This window comes from Eschscholzia californica, unplaced genomic scaffold, assembly GCF_041429995.1.
Source record: "Eschscholzia californica isolate CP2 unplaced genomic scaffold, dmEscCali1.0.p SCAF_29, whole genome shotgun sequence".
NCBI classification, from domain to species: Eukaryota; Viridiplantae; Streptophyta; class Magnoliopsida; order Ranunculales; family Papaveraceae; genus Eschscholzia; species Eschscholzia californica.
The window spans coordinates 88,489-100,000 of NW_028238409.1; positions in this window are offsets into that span (position 1 = coordinate 88,489).

The following is an 11,512-nucleotide window of genomic DNA, read 5'->3' on the forward strand; positions in this document are numbered from 1 at the left end:
CAAGTAAACTTATAGGTCTGCATAACACCGTATGAGTCCTAATAGATTACTAGTCTTTATGCCTTTTGAAAAGGGTGACTTTGTCAATTAGTCCTTAAGACCCAATTTACAATGCTGAAGTTTAATGAGTTTGAATCTCTTGATTTTAGCCATTATCAATGTTAACCTTCAGTTAATTTTATCACTGGTTTAAAACATCAGACGTTTCTAGAAGAACAAAATAATCACTATTAAGTTCTAAGCTAGATCAGTGTCTAAAAGAAGACTTCGATCCCTTTCAGCATCCCTAGCATCACTGCTTCTGCTCCCTCTTGGATCTTTACTTCTTTTAGTCAAGTATGTGATTTCCTTGAGCTCCCACTGAGCCGCTCATCTGGTCTTAAATACCTGATGAAGGAATTTTACGATACTTGTTTTTAACTTTGTTAACAAGGATACGGAATCGGAATTCATAATTCCATTCCTTTTGTCCTCCAAGTGCTAAAGGTAGTTTCCTTTTAAATGGTCTAGCCATTGTTCAGAAACATTCACAGTAATGAGAAATACTCTTGACCATGTACTCGGTAGCTGCTTTTCTTTGATCAAATGTTTGTCTCACTTGACTGATCCTTTTGCCCTTTTGAATCTGTTTCTTAGATTCTTTGTACCAAATCTCAAGAACCTTTCTTAGACTGGATATTCCCGTATGTTCTGCTCAGTTTGTTTGTAACAACCTGAGTGACTCATCTAAGGTCTTATCTATCTTTGTTCAATCAATATTGAATTGGGTGATAGATGTATTCTGTTGTCTTCCGTTAGGATGACTTTCAGATTGCCTTGGAGGTCTCGTACCTCTCCATTTATGACTTCTGTGGGAAATTCTTCCTCAGTTTGTCTTAATGGTTATGCTAGCATTCATTATTCTTCCAAAGAGAATGTTATACGATTGCTTGCAAATGGCTTTTGACCTTCTCTTGTATGAGTCAACATTGGGATTGGGTATTCTAGTGACCTTCCTTTTGAATCTGAGAATTATTCTCGGATTCATTCTTCCATTCTAGGAAGTGGATCAACACCTCCCTTAGGTGTGATTCAATGTTGAAATCGTTTGTGTCATCTTAAAACTACATAAAGAAATGGCAAAGTTTTAAACTCGTTATCATTTTGAAAAACTTAGTTTTCCCACATTATTCAATAAAAATCGTCCCCGATTGAATAAGTGATTCCAAGACCCCAGTTCTTCGGAGTAAAGCGGACGAAGGCCCTACCCTTTGACTCCGTCGTTCCGGGTGAGTGAACTACTTCACTGATCATACCTTATGACTCTTGGTTGATAGATTTCATTAATGAATGACTAATCTATCCTTTTGCCTCGAGTATCCAAGACTCTCTTGCTGATCTCGTTGAGTAGAACCATTTAGACGTGTAGGCCTCTTCTATAGACCTACCCGCATTGTCCCAAGGTAGAGGAGGTACTCTGCGAAGGCCGACCCACCTTCCTCGAACAAGGGCGCAACGAGTGTCTTAATCTGGATAGGCGATTACTCAAGATTACTTTTGGGGACTTTTACGCTAGTCTGGCGTTTGTTATAGTGAACTATTTAGCCTAACTAACATCCACGACATAAAGCGTAAATAAGTAAGTAAATGCGCGCGAGAAAGTAAATCAAGCAGACATGGATCCTAGTATGGCCCCTAACCTAGAAGATCTAATCTCCTTTGGTTTTCTTCTTGTTTCGCCTTTTGGTTCGTCTAGATCTCCATCCTTGAACCTCCATTGATTTCTCCCACTCGCCTTTGGATTCCATCCTTGAGTTTTCTTCAATGGACTCATTGACCCTAAACTCTAATTACAAGACTCTAACGATTCGCAGATCGTATAAACTTGAAATTAAAATTAATTACAAAGCATGCACCCATCCGTGCTTAAAACAAGAATAAAGATATAAATCTATGGCCATACTAGTTTCCCGCATTCACATCACATGCAATCATATAATATATCAAGGCTAAGAATTATATATGCATGATTATCTTGGGAGATACTTTTGTTGACATCACATGTCACATTACGGACCTTAAGTCTAAATTCGAAGAATTCAACTAGTGGTGCGTTCCGGTTTTATCTTTTATGATTTCTAAAATCATCTTTAAGAAAAACTCCGTTTCGGGTTTTGAAAGCCCGGGTCAATTTCGGAAAAACATTGGTTCGATTCTTAATGATTTCATAAATCAATTTAAAGAGAAATCCGTTTTGGCCTTCTGGATGGCCCGGATTGATTTTGGAATTATTTGGTTGGAATCGGAAGAAATTTTGGCAAAAACTCCCACTCGAATGATGGTTCCTTTTTGTGGTCCGAAAAGCCTCGAAAAAGCCCGGGACAAGTCCTAGACAAGTCCCGGCCCAAGCCCAGAAAAGGGCTCGGACAAGGTCCGGACATAGCACGGCCCATAGGCCGGCATGTCCTGGCCGAAGCCTATCAAGGCCTGGTCTCGTCCTGGCCGGAGCCAGGACGCTAGTCCATGTACCAGACGCGTCCTAGACGTGTCTGATGCTGGACCGGACCAGCACTAGGTGTCTCGGACTAGTCCGAGACACCCAGAACCTCCCAGACGCGTCTCCAAGACGCGTCTGGTCGAGTGCTCTGGACGCGTCCTAGACGCGTCCAGGAAGCTCCCTCCGCAGCTGCTGGTCGCGTCTCCAAGACGCGTCCCAACAGCTGCTCTGGACGCGTCTTCAAGACGCGTCCAGAAGCTTCTGTCGCAGCTGCTGGTCGCGTCCTAGACGCGTCTCAGCAGCTGCTCTGGATGCGTCCAGAGGACGCATCCAGGAGCTCCCGGTCCGGCCAGGAAGCTTCCTGGCCGGACACTAGGGTTTTTCAAAACCCTAGTTTCCAAAAATTTTTTTTTTTTTTTTTTTTTTTTTTTTCTTTTGCAACTCTAAGTTGCTATTTTCCAAATTTAAAACTTTTCTTAAAATTTTGAAATCTTTTAGAACACTTCTAAAATTTTTACAAAACTTGTAGAAACTTTTAAAATTTCCAAATTTTGTTTTGAGAGTTTCCCAAAACTCAAAACACTTCTTTTTAGAACACTTCTAAAATTCCAAAAATCTTTGTTTTTCAAAAGTTTCCAAAACTTGAAAACAACTCTTAATCAAACCAATTTTGGATCAAAGTCTAGGTTTTTGAAAACTTTTTCAAAGAACAATTTTGAAATCTATTTGAAAAATTCTTGAATCCCATTCAAAATCAATCAATTTCTTATGTTTAAAACTCTTTTAAACATAACTATCAACTTAATCAAGCATGGATTAGTCCGAAATTCAATCTAATTGAGTTTTAAAACACTTTTAATCATCAATTTGATTCTTAATTTGAAATTCATTGAATCCCATTCAATATTATCAAATTGTGAGTTTAAATAGTTTTAAAACACTTTTAAAATATTTTTATAAACTCAATTTATCAAACTATCAATTATATCTAATATGAACTAGTTCGATTCTTAGTAAAAACTAGTTAATAGCAAGAGGCTCTGACGCCACTGTAGGGTTTTATACCCTTCTACTAGTGTTTATAGCGGAAATATGACATCTAATGTCTACACTAGTATTCCCAGGATCACATGCAAAACTAGTAATTAATCTAATGGAGATAGTGGATTACCTTAATCGCTTTTCCCTCAAACTAGTTGAATTGATTGAAGAAGACCAAGAGCTTCAAGTGTAGCTCCTCTACTTGGGACACGAGCAATCAATTTGATCTCCCACCTTGTTGTATAGCTAGCACACCAATGGTGGTTGGATAATAAGAAGACCTTCTTCTTGCTTGACTAGATAGATAGTTAATGGGAATTAGCTCACTTTCTCCTCTCTACTTGATGTGGTAGAGTAAGAAAGCTTAGAGAGAAATTCCACACCTTATTCTCTGCCCTAAGAGTGTTTATATAGAACCCTAATAAGAATCCACCTCCTTTTAGGTTTCCCAAAACACCCTTTAGAATAAGATTTAGGGAAATAGTCGAAAATAGCAACTATTGGTATTTTCTCAATTCCCTAAGGAGATGACGTCCAAACCCAGCCAAAATTGGCAGATTTAATGTTCATAACATAAGGAAACGTCCCTCCAAAAATCAGCCCAATCCGAGCCCTAAAAGTGCCCGAATCGGCCTAGGCCCAAAAACCCTGCTTTTGGCCTTTTTGTACTATCTTTGCCTAATTCCTTTTTAGGCCTATGAGATATGTTTATGGGACACTCCCATGATTATATCTCACTCCCACTAGTCATATCCTAGATCAATTTGTCACTCTTATGTGTAACCCGTTGTAGGATCCGATCGAAGTTAGCCGCGAATTACTTCGTAATTCGACGATCGTAGTTGGTCTCTAGCTACAACTCTACGATCCCTAAATCAATCGGACTTGATGATCTTCCACATCAATTGTCCTATCCGACAAATTGTTCGCATTGTCACCTTGGTCGAAGGACATCTCCTTCAACTCCTTCACCCCGGGCCCCCCCAGCAGCTCGGACACCTTCGGGGATGCTTCCCCAAGTGTCCGGCATAGGCTGGGGAGTTTTTGATTTTTTGCCCGTGGTGCCCCCCCGGGCCCCCCCAGCCGCCTCTTCGATTTTCCACGTCGGGGATGAGTTGGGCAACTCTTGGAAGCTTCCCATCCACCCCCGTGCCGAGCTTTGCCCTTGGGATGCCTTATGTTGCATCCCAAGGGCCAAGGCACCTGCCAGCCCAAGGGCTGTGCACGGCCTGGGGAGGGAGCTCACCCCTCCCCTATATAGTGCAAAGTTATTGTTTTCCCTATTTTCACAAGGAAACATCAAATTTTTAACCAAGCATACTCGGCCTTTGCTCCTTCGTTACTCGTCCAAATCCAACAAACTTGCATTCGTTGGAAAGGTCTTTTCACAAGGATTCTTTTGATATATAATAATAGCGATTCCGATAAATATTTATTTTTTTATGAATTTTTAAGTGAATAAACAATTAAAAATTCAAAAAAAATAGAAAAAAAATATTTTTTTCCCGATTCTTTCTCCAATATTCCTGATAAATACCCACACACCCACATATGGAGAATGGTCGAAAATGCTCGAGTGGATATCGAGATGTCCGACGAAGCACCACTTGGAAGGGCCGAGGCACGGGACGCCCGAGCTGTTGCTCGGGCCGGCACGGGACGCGCATGGGACATCCCGGGACGGCATGGGACGCCCTCGCTACAGCTCGGGACGGCCAGGTACGCCCGAGACTTGGCTCGGGACGGCCTGGGACGCCCTCGCCATAGCTCGGGACGGCCTGGGACGCCCGAGACTAGGCTCGGGACGGCCTCGGCACAGCTCGGGACGGCCTGGGACGCCCTTGCCACAGCTCGGGACGGCATGGGACGCCCGAGACTTTGCTCGGGACGGCCTGGTGTCACGGCCTTTTTGTCACGTTAGGTCGACCCGGCATATTATGCTCAAAGACACGGGTCGATAGTGCGGAATATCAAATCCTAACGTACCGTGCGGCGCTATGTATTCCCTCCTAACACATAGCCAGCCTTCCCGAACATATTCGGAGCATCTCGACTATCAAGTCATCTTGGTTCCCAACCAATAATGCGGCATGACACCAACGTGTCCCAACCTACGAGCATAGCTCGAGCCGTCCCGTATAACGCTTCCTTGAGTCATAGACTCTCGCCCACTATAAAGGATACCAACATATGTGCGGAGCACACCAAGCCGCATATGCGGATCTTGCCATCTAGTCTCAAGCATCCGTCACCTATCATCTCGGCTTACCATCCGGACATTGGGCATAGGAGCATCCATCTCTAATAAGCTACCTCATGCCCAACATAGCACATCAAGGCTTGGCCCCTTGAATAGCTCAATCCTCCTTATGGAATATGCTAGCACGACGCACGCCTCGCCATGGCATGAGAACATGCAACACCTTTTCCAAAGGAACCCGCAGTAACCTATCTCCAGGTACTGTCCCGAGCCATTTCCTATGACAAGGGAACCCGTGCAATATGCTTCTCTCGCATACGCTAGGCCGGCCTCATGGGTTGCGCCACGAGGATGCTCACTTTCGTGCATACCATGCTAAGGATGGGCGAGCTCCCATCCACGAGGTCTTGGCATATGCTGGATGCATATGAGGAAGGGAGACCACCCCCTCCTAAGGTGCAAACTTCTTGTTTTGCCTATTTCCACAAGGAAACATCAATCCTTTTAACCAGGCATACTCTCGTCCAAATGACCCTTCGTATCCTTGACAAAGTCTTGAATGCCACGGGCGTCCCGTGCATGGCCTAAGGAAGCTTGCTTGGCACTCTTGCCCTATCTCGACCTCGTATTCGGCCCTACGGCCTATATGCTCGTACGTGCTCCTAGCACTCGTCACGTCATATGCATGCTCCACAATATGCACGTGACATACTCCCCCACTTGTAATGTCGACGTCCTCGTCGACTAAGCTTGGAGTAACTCTTCAATCTTCTGCCTCAACTCCGATGCTACCACTGCACCTTCATGTCTTCGGCATACCGCACCTCCGTGCGAACTACACAGTCTCATCGTGTAGGCATCCCGCAGGATTACTTCAGTCTTCTGCTTTGCATCTTCTAATGCCTTAGGATAATGGTCTTCCGTACCATTCATCCATGCTCCATGTCGCTTCTCCGTTGCAGCCTCCGCCGCTCCTCGAACTCAGGTACCTCACCTCCTCGGCTTCACCCCGAGTTGGCATCTCGATTGTCACCTTCCATCTCTGCTTTTGTGACCAATCTTGCCATGCGTATCGCAGTAAACTGCGACACAACTCGTCACCCTGGTACCTCAGCAACCGTTGCCTTCACCCGAGTTAGCATCTCGACGCCCATGCGTCTTGCCATGTGCTTGCAATGTTGCCATCGCAAAGCAACTCGTCTTCAATGTCACTCACCTCTGGATCAGACCCAACGTACCCATGTACTCCACGTTCTGACTCCTTGGTTTGCTTGTCCATTGAGACCCTTGTTTTGACCTCTGTCCCCAACATCAAGTGCACTCTAGTACCTACGTATCCACTACTTGTACCCTTGAGTGTATGTCACCTGAACTCTTCGCAATGTCGCCCCTTCTCTTGACGACCCTTGCCTCGACTGGGCCTCTGCACCTGCACCTCTGTGCAACTCATCCAAGCCTCTGCTTGTGTGCCTCCGCGCTTGCGCCACATGCGCCTGGCATCATCTATGCCATCCCTTCCTCGGGAAATTGTCGTGTTGCCTTCGATGTCCACTAAACGAGCAAGGTAGCTTCTCTCCGTGAGAACTACATGGTACCAAACCATCCACCATTGGCATACTCTTGGGAACGTCCTCTTTGACTACATCTAGACACACACTTGCCATTTAATCTTTGGCGATGCTCCTTAACCCGAGCATCTTGGTAGGCTCGTGTCCCTCTTGAACACATCCGAACGTACCACCGCATAAGTTCCAACACATCTCATGCAGCACCATACGGCTTACAACTCAACTGCAAACTCGACGTTTTCATATGTATCTGACGACATGAACTTAGTTCCAACTATCACCAGAATTGGACGATGCTTAATGTCACCACGACACACCATCCGGAAATCCCAAACGTGAGCTGACTCTTCTCAGTCACCACGTACTCATTGCACACTGTAGGCTTAAACTCGGTTCCAACTTACCTCCAATGCATAACTCAAACATGGGCCGATCCACTTCAGATACAACGACCCTCATATTACTTGACGGCTTGAACTCGGTTCCAACTACCATCAGCACTCTACTTGGTCTCGTGAATCTGTCTTTAGACTTCACACCAATATGTCCATAAGCTTCAATGTTGGTTTCGGCTTATAGCACTCATGCGACATACCACACACAAACGTGCTAGCATATCCATGTCTCATCTCAAGTGAGTCCGTTCTCTTTGGAACTCAAATGCACTTATACCACATAAGCACCTTGATCTAGCACCAACTTGCCCAACGATGTACTCTGTCCATCTATCTTACTCTTTGACCACTGTCTTCTGTAAGTAGCTTGAACTCACAACATCACAAGTCACTCGATGCTACCTTCGGCTTAAGCATAAGAGAGTATCCTTCAACACCTTGTTGCCATACCCTGCTCTAACGCTCAAGTATCACTCGGATCAACATAGCTCCACTCTTGGATGTCAATCCAACAAGCTTACTCAGACTAGCTTACCACAAGCTCTCAGCCCGACTCTACTTGTCATCTTGGTACACTTCATACCAAGCCTGTTGTCCACTCCAAGGACCCTATATCATGATGTACCTAATGCGCACCAAATCGTACTGAGCATTACTGCACTAAGCTCGCACACGACTCACCGTGCCATTCTTGGTTCATCCCATTCTCTGCACTTGTCCTTACCTCCAAAGGACTCAAGTATATATGGTACCTTCTTGCCAACCACGTCACACTGAACTCTTACAGCTTGCACATGACTTCTTGTGTCAATACGGTTCCATCACATATCTAGCATATGTCCTTCATCTCAAAGGAACATAGACTCAAATATAGCTACCACCGTAGCATCCGTGCACACGGCCTATTCCTTCCGTCGGAACTCTCGTCGCCTTATGCACCATGCATCCCTCGACAAAGGTCCCATCCTATATCACAGCTTCAGAGACCCTATCATCTTGAATGCATCTCACTCTGAAAGCCATCTCTTGGAATCATGCTCTCAACACAGCTCTTCATACACACTCCAGTATACCACATACCATAGTGGGAGAATCACTAAGCTCTTTGTCAACTCTTCGAGCATAGATACCATCTCTTTGAACCTGCCATCCAGGCTCTAGAAGTATGCTTCCAAACATACCACATGTTCTTAGGCATATCTCCTTGCTTGTCCTCTCAAGCTCCCAAAACATATCCATTTGCCGCAATCACTAGGCTCTTGGAACATATCTTGTAAGCTATCAAGCTCTTGATCCATCTGTCACAAGGACCAGAGCAATATACACGTTGGCCTATCCACTAGGCTATTACACCAACTGTTAAATGGTTATCAGGATGCCATACATCTTCACTCGTGCATCTTCATCCTGCTGCTCAGGCTCTGACATCCATTTCTCATCTAGGATCAGAGCTCCATACTCTTAAGCTTGATTGGTCAAGCTCTGATACCAATTGTCAAATAGGTATCAGAGGGTAATATATCTCTTTAGCCTCTCATCTAGGCTCTGATACCAATTGTCACGGCCTTTTTGTCACGTTAGGTCGACCCGGCATATTATGCTCAAAGACACGGGTCGATAGTGCGGAATATCAAATCCTAACGTACCGTGCGGCGCTATGTATTCCCTCCTAACACATAGCCAGCCTTCCCGAACATATTCGGAGCATCTCGACTATCAAGTCATCTTGGTTCCCAACCAATAATGCGGCATGACACCAACGTGTCCCAACCTACGAGCATAGCTCGAGCCGTCCCGTATAACGCTTCCTTGAGTCATAGACTCTCGCCCACTATAAAGGATACCAACATATGTGCGGAGCACACCAAGCCGCATATGCGGATCTTGCCATCTAGTCTCAAGCATCCGTCACCTATCATCTCGGCTTACCATCCGGACATTGGGCATAGGAGCATCCATCTCTAATAAGCTACCTCATGCCCAACATAGCACATCAAGGCTTGGCCCCTTGAATAGCTCAATCCTCCTTATGGAATATGCTAGCACGACGCACGCCTCGCCATGGCATGAGAACATGCAACACCTTTTCCAAAGGAACCCGCAGTAACCTATCTCCAGGTACTGTCCCGAGCCATTTCCTATGACAAGGGAACCCGTGCAATATGCTTCTCTCGCATACGCTAGGCCGGCCTCATGGGTTGCGCCACGAGGATGCTCACTTTCGTGCATACCATGCTAAGGATGGGCGAGCTCCCATCCACGAGGTCTTGGCATATGCTGGATGCATATGAGGAAGGGAGACCACCCCCTCCTAAGGTGCAAACTTCTTGTTTTGCCTATTTCCACAAGGAAACATCAATCCTTTTAACCAGGCATACTCTCGTCCAAATGACCCTTCGTATCCTTGACAAAGTCTTGAATGCCACGGGCGTCCCGTGCATGGCCTAAGGAAGCTTGCTTGGCACTCTTGCCCTATCTCGACCTCGTATTCGGCCCTACGGCCTATATGCTCGTACGTGCTCCTAGCACTCGTCACGTCATATGCATGCTCCACAATATGCACGTGACACTGGGACGCCCTTGCCACAGCTCGGGACGGCCTGGGACGGCCTCGGCACAGCTCGGGACGGCCTGGGACGCCCGAGACTTTGCTCGGGACGGCCTGGGACGTCCGAGACTTTGCTCGGGACGGCCTGGGACGCCCGAGACTTGGCTCGGGACGGCCTGGGACGCCCTCGCTCCAGCTCGGGACGCCCTGGGACGGCCTCGACACAGCTCGGGACGGCCCGGGACGTCCGAGACTTTGCTCGGGCCGGCCTGGGACGCCCGAGACTTGGCTCGGGACGGCCTGGGACGCCCGAGACTTGGCTCGGGACGGCCTGGGACGCGCTCGGCACAGCTCGGCACAGGCCGGGACGCCCGAGCCGAGCTTCGGGTCGCACGAAATCTCTTCGTATTCCGACATATTAGAAGCTTCCCATTATGTAGTAGGCCGAGCTTTGCCCTTTGGATGCCCTATGGTGCTTGGCGAGCACTAGGGAACGTGCCAGCACAAGTGCTGTGCACGCTCTGGGGAAGGAGCTCAACCCTCCCCCTTATAGTGCAAAGTTATTGTTTTTCCTATTTTCACAAGGAAACATCAATTTTTTAACCAAGCATACTGGGCCTTTACTCCTTCGTTACTCGTCGGAATCCAGCAAACTTATACTCGTTGGAAAGGTCTTTTCGCAAGGATTTTTTTGATATATTATAATAGCGATTCCGATAAATATTTATTTTTCTATGAATTTTTAAGTGAATAAACACCGGAAAATTCATAAAAAATAGAAAAAAAAATATTTTCTTCCGTTTCTTTTCTCCAATAATTCATAAATAATACCTCAATAGTATTAATGAAGAGAGAGTCGAAATGGCCCGGGTGGATTTCGAAATGTCCCACGACCCCATAGAATGCACGGGCCAGCCGAGCCAAAAGAATGGGACGCGCACGGGACAGCATTGGTCAGGCTCGGGACGGCACGGGACAGCACGGGACGCGCATGGGACGGCACGGGACGCGAATGGGACGGCCTTGCTAAGGCTCGGGACGGCATGGGACAGCACGGGACGCGAATGGGACGGCCTTGCTAAGGCTCGGGACGGCATGGGACAGCTCGGGACGCGCATGGGACGGCCTTGGTGAGGCTCGGGACGGCACGGGACGCGCAAGGGACGGCCTTGGTGAGGCACGGGACGGCCTTGGTCAGGCTCGGGACGGCATGTCACGGCCCTGGTGAGGCTCGGACGGCACGGGACGCGCATGGGACGGCACGGGACGGCCTGGGACGGCCTA